The sequence below is a fragment of the Aegilops tauschii genome, chromosome 4 (genome assembly GCF_002575655.3).
Source record: "Aegilops tauschii subsp. strangulata cultivar AL8/78 chromosome 4, Aet v6.0, whole genome shotgun sequence".
NCBI lineage: Eukaryota > Viridiplantae > Streptophyta > Magnoliopsida > Poales > Poaceae > Aegilops > Aegilops tauschii.
The window spans coordinates 26,544,635-26,561,529 of NC_053038.3; positions in this window are offsets into that span (position 1 = coordinate 26,544,635).

Consider the following 16,895-nt stretch of genomic DNA (forward strand, 5'->3'; position numbering starts at 1 on the left):
TTGTTTCCATGACAAATGGGAGAGTGGGTCCTTCCAGCTACACAATGCTGCGAAGCTCTCAAACTGCCTCGGGGTTCCCAAGCCCCCGGCAGTTCCAACTAATGCAATTCATTGGGCCGGATAGGACCGACACTACAACAAAAATACACTTCCGTGATGATACGTGTTTGTCACAGTAGGTCACGTTTTCTGTCATGCATGTACATCCATGACAAATTTATGACAGAATCAAGATAGTCATACCTGTGCTGTCGTAGAAGTGTTCCATGACATTACCAAAATTATCATCACGGAAGTGTCCACTTCCATGACGATAAATCGCGCGTCACAGAAGTGCTTTCGTCAAGGGTGACCGACACGTGGCATCCACCGTAACGGAACGCCGTTAAGCTATCGGGTCCGGTTTTTGATCCGATAACCCGTTAACAGCCCCGACCAATGGGGATTTTCCATGTGTAAAATCATCATTGGCTGGAGGAAACACGTGTCGGCTCACCGTTGGGACTGATGTCATCCACTCATTGGACCCAAAGCGCCTATGATACGTCGACACGTGGCACGACCCAACAGAGGCCCATTCCTGTGAAAAGGCCGGCCCGTTTGACTTGGTCAAAAGGTGGCGGGCCGGCCCACGGCAAGCCTGTTAACGGCCTGTTCGCATATAGCCCATTTACAGCCCGCTAACCCGGGGCCCATTTACGGCCTATCCAAATTAGGCCTAGTAGCGTCATCTGGGCCGTCCAATATAATTCTAGCCCGTTTTAACTTCCGGCCCATGTATGGCCCATGACGTCTTTTGGCCCATATGAGGCCCTTAGTAACCCTCGGCCCATTAACGGCCCGTGGTAAAACTGGCCCGTAATGAACAGTGTATCACTTTATACCGATTAACGGCCCATTATTCCGTTGGGCCGTTTCCAGCCCATGTTATCTTTCGGCCTTCTCAGGGCCCATTTATTCTTGGGCTCATTTCCAGCATTCGTTTACTTACGGCCCGTTATTGTCATTTTCTACTTGTGGGCCAAATTCAGCCCGTGCTTACAGTCGGCCCGTTTGTGGCCCGTTAATACGTTGGACCGTTTTCATAGCATCATCAAATACGGCCGATTAACGACGGCCCATTATGGTCGGCCCATGAACGAACGATTCCAACTCTAGCCCATTTACGGCCATCAAGCGGTATGTTATTGGCCCATGTTTCGGCAATCGATCATACGGCCCGTAGAAGACCCATTGATGATACGACCCGTAGAAGGCCCATTGTTTCTACGCCCCGTAGAAGGCCCACTGTTTCTACGGCCCGTAGAAGGCCCAGTGTCACTACAGTAAATATGTAGCCCATGGTTATTGTGGCCTAGTTTAAAAAAAAGGTTATTGCGGCCACTAGCAAACCGCGGAAAAAGAACAGCACTGACTACAAGCAAACAAATAAACAAGACAACAAGGAAATAAATAAGCAAGCAACTTACGCTAAGCTAACACGGCTATTACACATATTACATCCACTGGGCATCAAAGTTCGCCACAAGTGCAAATATAGGGAACAAAGCGGCATATCATATACACTGGTTGTCAAAGTTGGCGACCAGTGTAAATAAACGCCGCAGCAAAACAAGTCTAGAACTGAAACCACTTCAGAAGATCTCAAGAAACAATATCCTGGGTACCCATAATGCTGGCAAGATGCTTAGCAAGCTTATTAACTTTCTCTTGTTTGGCGCTTAAATCCTCCAGTGCTTGCTGTTGCACCAGAAAGTATGCATCTGAATTCTGCAGGGACTTCCTCAGTCCTTCAGCTTCATGTCGCAACACATCTGATCGATGGCTTTCAACTTGAAGCTGAGACTCAAGAAGGAAAACTGATTCAGGAAGCGAGTTCGAAGAGCTTGTGCCAGCAGTAGTGGCCAGTAACTGGAACACTACATCAAGACAGGACTTCTGGGTTCTCTCACTGTCGTCAAGGTAGTTTTTATCACCTTTCTTGGAGACCAACAGGGATGTATCACTATCTTGAACCTTATCTCCATTACTTCCTTCACCATTGCATAACGGGGTACTGTTCTCCAATATTTTGTCCGCATTCATAAAGAGAAACAAGCAGACACATCACAGGTTTACCATGTTGTATATGAAACTCATTTTGGTAAATCAGTTCAGTAGTAAAGTGCACAGGATAACAGCATGAAACAAACATATATCTATTGAAAGGATCAAGAAGAGGTGTCTAGAGGGGGGGGGTGAATAGACTCTAATCAAGAAAAGTTGCAGTTTTTAATTTCCTTTAGTTGATTTGGAGTTTGAACACAGGTTTAAACATTCACAATACAAATCAGGCAAACATGCAAGCATACAAAGGGTATATGAGCAGCGGAAAGTAAAGTATGCAAGTTGCAAGAATGTAAAGAGATGGGATTGGAGTGTGCAAACGCAATTTGGAGACACGGAGATTTTTTATCAGTGGTTCCGATAGGTGGTGCTATCGTACATCGACGTTGATGGAGACTTCAACCCACGAAGGGTAACGGTTGCGCGAGTCCACGGAGGGCTCCACCCATGAAGGTTCCACGAAGAAGCAACTATCCCACCATGGCCGTCGCCCCCGGAGGACTTGCCTCACTAGGGTAGATCTGCACGAAGTAGGAGATCTCCTTGCCCTTACAAACTCCTTGGTTCAACTCCACAATCTTGTCGGAGGCTCCCAAGTGACACCTAGCCAATCTAGGAGACACCACTCTCCAAGAAGTAACAAATGGTGTGTTGATGATGAACTCCTTGCTCTTGTGCTTCAAATGATAGTCTCCCCAACACTCAACTCTCTCTCATAGGATTGGATTTGGTAGAAAGAAGATTTGAGTGGAAAGAAACTTGGGGAAGGCTAGAGATCAAGATTTATGTGGTTGGAATGGAGTATCTTGACCTCAACACAAGTGTAGGTGGTTCTCTCTCAGAAAATATGTATTGGAAGTGTAGGCATGTTCTGATGGCTCTCTCCATGAATGAAGAGTGGGTGGATGGGTATATATAGCCTCCACACAAAATCTAACCGTTACACACAAATCACCAAACTCGGTGGGACTGATTCAGAGAACTCGGTCAGACCGATTTGGTTCATAATGTGACTGTTAGGCATTTCGGTGGGACCGACTTGATCAACTCGGTGGGACCGATGTGCTAGGGTTAGGTTAAATCCAAAACTCGGTTTGACCGATTACTCAAACTCGGTGGGACCGATTTGGGTAATAGGTGAAACAGAATGTTGGCCAAGCAAACTCGGTGGGGCCGGTTGCATATCTCGGTGAGACCGAAACTATTGCAACAGAGAGTTTGCAAGCCCATCTCGGTGAGACCGAGATCCCATCGGTGAGACCGAATTGATTAGGGTTTCTGGCAGTGGCTATGTCAACTGAACTCGGTGGCTCCGGATGGAAAGAATCGGTGGGGCCGAGTTGGACTTTTGAGGACATATGTGGAAGTGAGAAAGTGGTTGAGGACTTTGGAGCATATCACTAAGCACTTTGAGCAAGCAAGCCATTAAGCAACACCTCATCCCATCTTAATAGTATTGGCTTTCCTATGGACTCAATGTGATCTTGGATCACTAAATAGAAAATGTAGAGTCCTGAGCTTTGAGCTTGAGCCAATCCTTTGTCCTTAGCATCTTGAAGGGGTTCCACATCCTCTTGTCCATGCCACTCCATTGTTGAACTTATCTGAAACATACTAGGTAGAAACATTAGTCCAACAAGAGATATGTTGACATTAATTACTAAAATCACCCAGGGAGCACTTGTGCTTTCATTCTCCCCCTTTTTGGTAATTGATGACAACATACATCAAAGCTTTAGATAAAGATATAGAGAGCAACAAGTAAAGCTTTGGAAAGACATGTAACATGCATAAGTTCCCCCTACATGTATGCAATCATATAAATACGAAACATAGGAGCATGTGAATACATAAGCATGACAGAGTAATCCATGTGTTACATGTATCTTGGCTATATGCATCAGAGCAAATGATGTGAATATAGGAAATGTACCTGCATGCCCATGAGTCCTTCTTGCAAACAGTATGTACATCAGCAAGAAATCCTCATACACATGACTGTGATGCATGTACTTACCTTGTGGTCTTGAGTTGGCTTAGGAAGGAATGAACCCGAGTAAACAAGGTTAGACAACACAGATACACCTACTGGCCAGAGCAAACAAAAGAAACCACAAGAGAACCAAGACTGGGATGACATGTGGAGAGTGAGAACTGAGTACCCCATTGGGTATAGACATGTCCCCAAAGGTAAAGATATGCAATAAAATCAGAGATTTCCTTCCCTTAGATGTCTTTCTCCCCCTGAATCTTGCATGGGATATTGGGAGAAGATAGGGAACAGAAAATCAGAGCAAAAGAAAAGAAACAACAGAGCTTGAGCTAATGCAAGCAAACAAATATGATCAAATATGAGCATGTCTTTCCCCTCTTAAAGACATGTAACTTCTCTCCTCTTGAACACCAAGCATCTGGGGTTCCTTACACACTCCCCCTGAGTATCCTCTCCCCCTATAGAAATGATATTAAGCATATAGCTTTGATGTGATCTCTCTCTCCCCCTTTGACACCTATTTCCAAGAAGGGCTCTTCTGGATTTTTGTGTAATTGCAGAAGGGTTTTGGTCCTTGAGTCACAAAGCAAGTTGAATGTGATGCTGGTAGAGGACAAGAGTCATTGAGTGGAGCTGGAGCAAAAAGATTGTAGAAACAAGTGGCAAGTTGTCTTTTCTGTAGTAAAATCGGTAGCACCGAGTTGTGTGCTTCGGTGGCACCGAGAGAATTCGGTTGGGCCGAAGAAAACAGACCGGTGTGACCGAGTTCATCACAGTAAAACACTTGTCACCTCAGTTCACTCGGCACTTTAAGATCTCACAAGGATTTGCAAGGAATTAGCTGAAAGATTTGCAATGAATTGGATGCAGAAAATGCAGAACAAAAAGGAAAAAACAAGAAAAGATCTAGATGAAGTTTTTTTTGATGAAAGGGAAACACATATGCAAATGCAAGAGCACGGAGAAATGCACGAGAACTTCATCTAGAATTGGTCGGCGACAAAGTCACCTATGTTAGAGTATATTGACTTAGGAGTCAAGTGAGATCACTTGATCATAGGTCATACTCATCGTTTAAGCTCAAAATGGGGTCACCATTTTTTCATTAAAGCATCTTGATGTATTCACATCTTGTTGAGTTGCTTTATCCCATGACTTGGAGTAAAGCTTCTCTAAGATGTGAATAGCATACCTTGGGTGGTGGTGTTGATCTTGATCATGTAGTCGAACTTGTGTGGGTTGCTCAAGGTTGATGTAGCTCATCAAGAGTTGGGAGCACCACTTGGAGTTTGAGTTCATCTTCCTACATGGGTTAGTTTTGCAAGGAAGAGCACTTGTGTATCCAAAATGACAATCATAAAATTTAACATAGAATGAGTCAAAGGATATATTTGAGCGGTTTTGTGCTTCCTTGACTTCAGCCACCATTGTATAGAGACTTAGTGATGTAGAGATTGCTCAAGATGTGAGTGAGTTGCAATCTCATGGATTTAGTTTCATCCAAGTACCTGCAAGGGTTAGATAGCATGCAAGGGTGCAAAAGTATCCAAGACATATAGATAGCATCATGAAAGAAATATCAAGGATTAGTCAAAGACTCATGCCTTGCATGTATCCAAATGGAGTTCCTACTCCAAGTTTGAAGCATCAATGATGTTCAATTCACCTCTCAAACGGCAAAAGACTTTCTCATCAAGCGGTTTGGTAAATATATCCGCTAATTGCTTATCGGTGTGAACATGCTTAAGATTAATGTCCCCTTTGGCAACATGGTCTCAAATGAAATGATGACGAACTTCAATATGTTTAGTTCGAGAATGTTGCACGGGATTGTGAGCAATATTAATAGCACTTTCATTGTCACACAACAATGGAACATGTTTCACATATATCCCATAATCTTTAAGAGTTTGGGTCATCCAAAGTAATTGAGCACAACATGAACCAGCGGCAATGTATTCCCCTTCGGCGGTGGATAAGGATACTGAGTTTTGTTTCTTGGAGGACCAAGACACAAGAGATCTACCAAGAAATTGACAAGTACCCGAAGTGGACTTGTTGGCACGCGAAATCGCCGTGCAACACCAGGATATTTGTCGTGCTTTCGTGACGATGAACGATTGCTTTACAGGCAAAGCAACAAAGATATCTCGCTTTCGTGGAGAAGAACTGGCCGCTTTTCAGGGCAAAGCGGCAAAGATTGACCAAACCCTAGGGCTGCTAGGGCTCGGCAGAGAAGAACGATGGAGAAAAAGACATACGTGAAAAAGTAGTTTGTATTGATAGATCGATTGTTCTTTTTTTTTCAATCGGCCACGGCCTTACATATATATGGCACGCTGGACTTGGCATATAAGATTACAACTCTGAAGCTAAAACCGATCAGGACTAGCCTTTCTTGATTCGGTTACCATGTAGCATACGTCTACAAAAAAATATAGTTGCCAATCTAAGTACGTAGCAAATCTAGGCCATATCCACGTACATGCACTCTTGTATATATGAATAAAGTATTCCGGCCACGTCGCCATCACACTAAATATAGTGGCTAAGCATATGTATAAATACCTTGAGCCCACAAAGAAAATATTTAAATATTCCGGCAACGTGGCAAATCAAACTGGATAATGGCCATCATGACTAAGCACACTTCTTCATATACATAGATATATATCACTTGCATGCATCACGCCCATGGTCCAGTATAGCATATGATTCTTCATAGAACTTGTATCTTCACCTTCCATGAAAATTCCTGTGGCAATACTTTAACAATTCATTAACCGATCAGCTTGATAAATCATTGATTTAATTTGGCTCATCATATACTAAGTAGCCAAATTATACCATCAACACATGCCCCCCTGTTTTTGGTACAATTGTATTGACCAAAACTACTAGAGCAGTTACCGTAGGATGAAGCCGATCACTGATCATATCATTACTGAGGGCGATGTCCGAAGATACATCGGCCAAATTTGCTTAGGGCGATACTTGGAATAACATATCGGCCACAACATGTTCAGGCCTCCTGCCACATGCTAGAATAGTACTTCTTCAAATATTTTCCATTGAGAGCTTTCGACAACTTATCTCCTGACTTTCGGCGTCGAGCAAACGACGGCTTAAGTATGCAATGATGTATTCTTTCCCGCTGACCTCTTGAGCCAACACCGCACCGATCACCATATCTTCTGCAGCAATGTACAGCCTGAACGGCGCACCGGACTTAGGCGCCCGCAATATTGGAGGATTCGACAAGCATCGTTTTATATAATTAAAAGCATCCCATTGCTCTGCCCCCCAAGTAAATTCGGTTTCATTCTTTAGCCGAAGTAGAGCAACAAACGATTCAATTTTCCCTGCAAGGTTAGATATGAATCGTCTCAAGTAATTAATTTTTCCTAACCACTTTTGCACATCCCTTTTACACGTGGGTTCCTCCAAATTTCTAATTGCCTCCACTTTCTTAGGGTCAATCTCTATGCCATTTTCATGAATTATGAATCCTAAAAACTTACCAGCCGACACGCCAAAAGCACATTTGAGTGGGTTCATTTTTAATCCATACCGGCGCATCCTTTCAAAAGCTAATCTTAAATCGGCTAAATGATGATCAAACCCATCTGATTTAACAACTATGTCATCAATATATATTTCTAGTACAATGCCTAGAAGAACATGAAAAATTAAATTCATAACTCATTGGTATGTAGCGCCGGCATTTTTCAACCCAAATTTCATAACGACCCACTGAAATAAACCAACAAAACCTGGGCAACGAAAAGCAGTTTTAGACATATCTTGTTCGGCCATAAATATTTGATTATAACCTGCATTACCATCTAAAAAGCTAATTACTTTATGTCCCGAGGCATCATTAATAAGCATGTCGGCTATAGGCATAGGATATTCATCTTTTGGAGTAGCCTTATTCAAATCTCTAAAATCAACACAGATTCTAATATTACCAGTATTTTTCTTTTCCACGGACACAATATTAGAAACCCAATCTGCATATCTACACGGCCGAATAAACTTAGCTTTTAACAACCGATCAACTTCTTCTTTGATGCGGTCATACAAATTAGGATTGAAACTTCTACGAGGTTGTTTATACGGCCTACAACCAGATTTAATAGGTAATCTATGTTCAACCAAATCTCTACTCAAACCGGGCATGTCAGTATAATTCCAAGCAAAGCAATCAATGAATTCTTTAAGTAATAAACATACCTTACTTTTCTGATCGGCTTTAAAGCTAGCTTTGATAAATGTAGGCCACGGAATACTTCCATAATCAATATCAATTTCTTCAAGTGGATCAGCCGATGAGAATCACTGTCCAAGCTTTTCCATGTTATCAAAATCTTCAATAGTTTCATGCATATTGTTCTTTCCGGAACGATACTCCTCCGTGCGTCTCTGCAGCCACTTAATACTATCGTCTTTATTCATCATTTATCTAGATAAATCATTAAGCCGAGCTACGTTAGCCGGCTGTGCATTTATAGGTACAAAACCATCTTTACTAATACTAATGTAATCATAATCCGATAAATCCCTACCGGTCAAACAACACATCTCACCGTGTTGCCAATCAATCGGCGCCTCCGTCAAAGCAATACAAGAAGAATTGTCCGCCTCTATCACCTCAACATCATCATTAACCCACTGAATTAAGCATTGATGAAGAGTAGAAGGAATGCAACAATTTGCATGAATCCAGTCGCGTCCGAGAAGAATGTTATACCGTCCTTTGACATTGATAACAAAAAACGCAGCCGGCAACGTTTTGCTTGTGACTGTGAGCTCCATAGAAATAACACCCTTAGCCTCGGACAATTCGCCTAAGAACCCACTAAGTCCCATGTTGGTCTTCATTAACTCGCTCTCTTTTCGGTTCAGTTTAGAAAATACCGAAAGGGCATAATATTAACACCTGCACCGCCATCAACAAGCATGCGACTAATAGGCTTACCATCAATGTGACCTCTGATAAATAATGGCTTTAGGTGCTGTCCATGCTTCTCTGGTTTCTCAAATGTAGCATTCTTTGGGCCAAGAACAAGTTCAGCAATTTCAGCCTCGGGCGCGCGAAATTCAGCAGGCAATGCGAACACCATATTAACATCCATATCAGTTGATACATCTTTATCATTCTCTGAATTTTCTGCAATAATAGTGTCATCCGTATTTTTATTTTCCTCAGCTGCGATGCGCTTCTCCTTCTAAGTTTTTGTGGGTATCATTGGTTTATCTTGATTGAACCATTTATCACGCTTCTTCTCAGCTATCTCTTCCTTTATTTCTAATGTCCGCAGTCGATGTACACGTCGTTTCTGAGTGTGTGTAAGTCCCTTTGGGCACCACTGAGGTGCTGGTTTAGTCCCTGGCGCGACTGACTTAATTTTGCTGCCCCCCGGGTCCTTTGGCCTGTACTGACGTACTATTCCTCCTGGGATGAATATTCTATCTTTAGCCGACAAACCTCCTTGCTGATTAGAATTATGTCCGCGTACATTGCTGGAATCCCAACGTGTGCATGTGTTGCTGTACTTCAAACCCATTGGAGGCAAACTCTTGGACGTTCCTGGGCCACAATTTCTCATAACAAAATCAGCATACGAACTTGCCGATTTATACTGTAGACTAGTACGTGAGGATACAACATATTCCTTGTCTGACCGTGCATGCGCATCATGCCCAGAATTAGTTTTCTCTTCAAATTGATTAGATTGGCTGGCTTTCCGCAACTTCATGCCATTACTTTTCTCCTCTGTACCAACAACTTTTGTTGAGACACTGCTTGTTTCTGTATAATTGACAACACCTTCATCTGACTGGTGTTCTGCTATTTTCAGACCATGAGCAACATCTAAATCATCTACACCTTTTCCGAGTTTAGGATCGGCACGTTTCACCGGCATCCATACACGCCTGTAGTCGCCCTTATAGTTGTTGCGCTCTGCACTGCGTACCGGTGATCGACCTCCTCGAATCTCGATGGCGTTATGTGATCTAGCCTCCTCATTGAAACGAGCCATTTTCTCATGTACGTTTGGTCTGAACATAGGCATCAGCGGGATCCATCCTGGTTGAAAATAACCTGCTGGCCCTGTAGGATATGGCGCCCAAGGATTAAACCCCCATGGAGGAAACTGCGGATACATAGGAGGTGCAGAACCCCAATATGTCGGCTCCATTGCAAAATACGGCTGTTGGTCATATGCACTTCCTTGCCATTGCTCATGACTGCGAGGTCTAGAAGGAGATCTCGGACGCTTATTACCTCCGAGCCGATTAAACACATTGCTGGTCTTGTGTGAAGTATATTTTTCCAACAACATGCTAACTGTCGGCTTTGGCCTTGGAGCTTGTCTCCTTCCTCCGTTGACTTTCCACACTCCTATTTCTGGATTTTTTGGCTTGATCATCCTTGGAGGAGCACTGTTATCAACAATGTTTTTCTCTCTTGCGGATTCGGTCTGATCCGACCGAATAAGCATTTTTTTACTCTCAAGCTCGACCACATTGATAGGAAAAGGGCCGCAGTTGAGCTTCATCTTAGAACCTTCTGTAAACGTCAATCGTCCTTCATTGATGGCCGATTGCACCTGTCGACGAAACACGTTACAATCATTAGTACCATGAGAAAAAGAATTGTGCCACTTACAATAAGCTCTTCTACCCAATTTCTTCTGGAGGTGGAATGACATGACCCTCCCTCACTCTAATTAATTTATTTTGCAGTAACATATCAAAAATTCTATCACACTTGCTTACATCAAAAGTATATTTAATTTCGTCTCTTCTAGTAGGTGTAGGTTTCAAAGCAGAACATGCAAAAGGTTTTGACTTTGGTGCTTGAACCCATTCGGCTACACATATATTAACATCATCCTCACTAGCCGAATCACTATCATAATCTAAGGCATTAACCGCATGATTATCTTTCTCTTTATTTCTGTTATCTTTAAACCCGCTATATTGTTTAATTTCCTTAGCCCGGTTTTCTTGCGCCAAAGCCTTCTGCAAAACTTGGTTAACATCTAAAAATTCTTGCCCTTCTAGTTTATCCTTAATATGAGCGGGTAAACCCGAAAAGGCAAGATCGGCTAAGTCCTTTTTGGCTATGGTCAAGCTGAAACATCGGTTTTTGACATCCCTAAACCTCCTAATATAATCATGAACATGCTCATTATATTTCTGCCTAACCATAGTTAAATCTGAAAGCCGAAGTTCTGTTTCACCACTATAAAAATACTCATGAAATTTTTGCTCCAATTAGGAGCAAGTGATGTAAACCAAGTAAATGCAGTACCGGATAGAGATAAAGGAAATAATTTTAATCTAAAAACATCCGATGTGCCGACCTCGCTGCATTGTGCTAAAAATTGTCCTACATGCTCAAAAGTAGATCTACCATCTTCCCCCGTAAATTTAAAAAAATCTGGAATTCTAAAACGAGGATATTGGTGTCGAGTCAAAGTAATCAGGGTATGGTTTTTGATATGCACGTGCTCCACCCTTAGGTTCTAAACCAAATTCTCTAAGTATACTAGCAAGCTGATCCTTAAAATTATCATTGGGCTGTAGAGAACTAGTTTGTGGATCAGATGGAACACAAGCACATGGCGGAAGCTCCGTTAACGAAATTTGAGCATGTGAAGTTGGCAACGGAGACCCACTAAAGTATGAATCGGGTACCGGCCCGTACAGAACCCCGGTACCAATAGGCGGCAGTGGTGGCGTACTATATGCCACTGTCCGATAACTAGGCTGCTGCAAATTAGAATTAAAACCAAAACTTCGGTTATTGCTATTGTGATTTTGTGGAACCGAAGTCGAAATGATATGAGAAGTAGTACTAGGAACAAAATTATTAGCCGAAGTGCCCACATAATTCCGGCCATCTTGATTATTTGTTAAAAGGACATGAAGCTGCGTAACATTAGCCGATGCACTAGGTGTATGTATATGATTAGACAAATTAATGAATCCGCTATTTTGTGGTGACATCGGCTTTTTCTCAGAATATTCATCATTGACTTGCAGCACTAATGAGCGTACATGACCAGGTAGACAATTTTCAAGATCTTTATTAAACTGTGTCTTAAATTCTTCCAGTCTATTAGCTCCTGCTCGAGTAATTGTACGTGTCGTATTTTCCATATCAGAACCATATTTACTAGCTACGGACACATCAATTAGATGAGCAATTTTTTCAGTTGAGTTTTTTACCTGAGTGTTGAACGCATCGGAAGGGCTCAGAACTACCTTTTTGACGACACCGTTCCTCGTCTTCGCGTATCCAGCCAACTTCAGCTTCAGCCTCTCAACCTTTTCTTTCTCAAGCTCCTCTTCAAGCTCGCGCCTATCATCTTCCGACAGATCGTCGAGTGTGACGGCGATGACGTTCTCCGAGTCGATGTCGCTCCCGTTCTTGGACTCGGTACTCATCGTGTAGCTCTTCTTCTTCTCGTCCCCAGCGGAGTCGCCAATTGTGTTGGCACGCAAAATCGCCGTGCAACACCAGGATATTTGTCGTGCTTTCGTGACGACGAACGATTGCTTTACAGGCAAAGCAACAAAGAATCTCGCTTTCGTGGAGAAGAACCGGCCGCTTTTTAGCGCAAAGCGGCAAAGATTGACCAAACCCTAGGGCTGCTAGGGCTCGGCAGAGAAGAACGATAGAGAAAAAGACATACGTGAAAAAGTAGTTTGTATTGATAGATCGATTGTTCTTTTTTTTCAATCGGCCACGGCCTTACATATATATGGAACGCTGGACTTGGCTTATAAGATTACAACTCTGAAGCTAAAACCGATCAGGACTAGCCTTTCTTGATTCGGTTACCATGTAGCATACGTCTACAAAAAAATATACTTGACAATCTAAGTACGTAGCAAATCTAGGCCATATCCATGTACATGCACTCTTGTATATATGAATAAAGTATTCCGTCCACGTCGCCATCACACTAAATATAGTGGCTAAGCATATGTATAAATACCTTGAGCCCACAAATAAAATATTATTCCAGCAACGTCGCAAATCAAACTGGATAATGGCCATCAGGACTAAGCACACTTCTTCATATACATAGATATATATCACTTGCATGCATCACGCCCATGGTCCAGTATAGCATATGATTCTTCATAGAACTTGTATCTTCACCTTCCATGAAAATTCCTATGGCAATACTTTAACAATTCATTAACCGATCAGCTTGATAAATCATTGATTTAATTTGGCTCATCATATACGAAGTAGCCAAATTATACCATCAACAGGACTTTCTATCAACCTTGTCTCCAGCATAGTCCGAATCGGAGTAGCCAACAAGGTCAAAGGAAGACCTCTTAGGATACCAAATGCCAAAATTTGGTGTATGTATTAAGTATCTCACTATCCTTTTCACAGCCTTAAGATGACATTCTTTAGGTGCAGCTTGATATCATGCACACATGCACACACTTAGCATAATATCGGGACGAGAGGCACATAGATATAACAATGAACCAATCATAGAGCGGTAAACTTTTTGATCAACCGGTTCACCATCTTTGGTCAAATCAAGATGTCCACTAGTAGGCATGGGTGTAGTCATACCTTTGCATTCTTGCATATTGAACTTCTTGAATAAGACCGCCTTGGTGTACTTTGTTTGAGAGATAAAGGTACTGTCCCTAGTTTGCTTGATTTGCAAACCGAGAAAGAATTTGAGTTCACTCATCATAGACATCTCAAACTTCTCCGACATTAGCTTTCCAAACTTCTCACTAAAATGAGGGTTAGTTAAACCAAATATAATATCATCAACATAAATTTGGCACACAAATAGCTCTCCATTGACCCTTTTAGTAAAAAGGGTAGAATCAATTTTACCAATTTCAAAGCCTTTTTCAATAAGGAACTTGGTCAAGCATTTATACCACGCTCTAGGAGCTTGTTTAAGACCATAAAGAGCTTTGTGAAGTTTGTAGACATGATTAGGTTTCTTAGGATTGACAAAGCCGGGAGGTTGCTTAACATAAACTTCCTCCTCAATTTCACCATTTAGAAAAGCACTTTTAATGTCCATTTGGTACAAGGTGATATCATGGTGATTCGCATAAGCAAGTAAGATGCGAATGGACTCAAGTCTAGCAACGGGAGCATATGTCTCACCATAGTCCATACCTTCGACTTGAGTGTAGCCTTGGGCGACTAGGCGTGCTTTGTTGCGGACGACTTGACCATCTTCATCTTGCTTGTTGCGAAACACCCATTTGGTACCAATGATGTTGTGGTTGTTGTCGGGCTTCTCGACCAATGTCCATACTTGATTTCTCTCAAAGTTGTGTAGCTCTTCATGCATAGCGTTTATCCAATCCGGATCTTCCAATGCTTCTTCAACCTTCATAGGTTCAATGCTAGAGATGAATGAGTAATGTTCACAAAAGTTAGCTAAACGAGTTTTAGAGCGAGTGATTCTCCCGGTTTGGATATCATTGTAGATTTGCTCGACGGGATGATCTTTGGCGATTCTTGCTCGAACTCGTAGGAGCTTTGGCTTGGCTCGAGGTGGAACATCTTCTTCATATTGTCCTTCTTCTTTGCCTTCTTCATTGTTGACGTTGTCATTCTCTTGTCGTGGTGGAGAAGGAGGTTGTTGATGTTCATCTTGGTGTGCTTCCTCGTTTTCTTCGTCTTGGTGTGTCCCACTTGTGGATGCTTCCATATCAATTCTTCGTTCACCTTGTCATGAGGTAGAAGCTTCCACTTGGACGGACGAGGTACTCTCCTTCACCTCCGTTGGACGAATCTTGCCAATAGACAAGTCTTGGATTGCTTCCGAAGGGTCTTTGTCTCCTACATCAATTGGCAATTGCTCTACTTGCGAGCCGTTAGATTCATCAAACTTCAGATCTACCGTCTCTTCAACCTTTCGGGTGAAATTGTTGTAGACACGGTAAGTGTGAGAGTTTGAGCCATAACCGAGTAGGAAACCTTCATGAGATTTTGGAGCAAATTTAGAACGATGATGCTTATCAAGGATGTAGCATTTTGAGCCAAATACTCGAAACTATCCAACTTGGGGTTTATTACCGGTGAGGAGCTCGTATGCCGTCTTACCGAGTAGCTTGTGAAGATACAAGCGATTTGTTGCATGACAAGCTATCTCAACCGCTTCCGCCCAAAAGTGTTGGAGTCTTGTACTCATCAAGCATTGTTCTTGCCATCTCAATAAGAGTCCGGTTCTTCCTCTCAACGACTCCGTTTTGTTGAGGTGTGTACGTAGCCGAGAACTCATGTGAAATCCCTTCTTCGTCAAGAAAGGTATCCACATTTGCGTTCTTGAACTCCATTCCGTTGTCGCTCCGAACCTTCTTGATCTTTACGTCAAATTGATTTTGGGCCTTCCTGGCGAAGCTTTTGAAGATCTTTTGGACCTGCGATTTGTCATCAAGAAAGAACACCCACGTAAATCTTGAAAAATCATCAACTATGACTAGTCCAAACGAGTTACCACCGAGACTCTTGTAGGCATTTGGACCAAAGAGATCCATGTGAAGTAGCTCGAGTGGTCTTCTCGTGGTCATGATGTTCTTCGCACGGTGACTTCCTCCAACTTGTTTCCCTGCCTGACAAGCACTACAAAGTCTATCCTTGTCAAATATGACATCTTTTACTCCAAGTATATGATCACCTTTTATAAGCTTATCAAGATTTCGCATACCCACATGACCTAGCCTTCTATGCCATAGCCAACCCTTAGAAGATTTAGCAATTAAGCAAGTTCTAGGTTGAACCTTTTTAGTGAAATCAACAATGTAAAGATCACCTCTACATATACCGGTAAAGACCATTTTACGATTATCTCTACGAAACACTTAGCAATCTACTTCAGTGAATAGGACATTGAAACCGAAATCAGCAAGTCTAGAAACTGAAAGTAAATTGTACCCAAGAGATTCAACGAGCATTACATTTTGTATGGAGCTATCATGTGAGATGGCCACCTTACCCTTTGAATTATCACCAAAAGTGACATATTTTCGAGGGCCGTCGTTTTCAGCAAGCTCACGGAACATATCTTTATCTCCGGTCATATCATCAGTACATCCACTATCAAGGACCCATTCCTTTCCTCCAGCCATTTTGCCGCGAAGATTTGCCATAAGACCAAAGTGTCTCATTGCATCATCAAAATCATAGTCACTATCATCATCCTCATCATAGTATCCATGTTCAACATCATCTTGTGATTGATCAATTCCTAGAGAGGGTAATTCATTAGACAAATGATCATTTCTATGATTGTCTTTATGGATTCTAATAGCTTCGGAAATGATATTGCTAATGATCCCAACATCTCCTATGGCACGCATGAGATTGGTAAGCTCAAATAGACAATCACCAAAGCTAGGATCACTAGAATTCATCTTACTCAAGGCAATAGACTTATGGAGAATTTCGTCTAAATTTTTCAAGGAATAATCTGGAAATCGTTCCTCAAGAAATCTCCATATAGTATAGGCACAATCAAGAGTAGGCAAACTAGCAATCAAATTTTTGGGCAATCCTCTTATGATAAGATTGATAGTTCTAAGATTGCGAATCATATCAAGATCCTCTTCGGGTGTGGGATGCAAGGGATCAATATGAGGTGCACAAGGGCTAGTAATGTACTTGTTCAAATGATGTTCATTGAAAATCTCAAGCATTTCATTTTTCCAATCATGAAAATATTCTCCATCAAGAATAGGCACTCTACGTCTAAGACTCCCCAAAGTAGACACATCC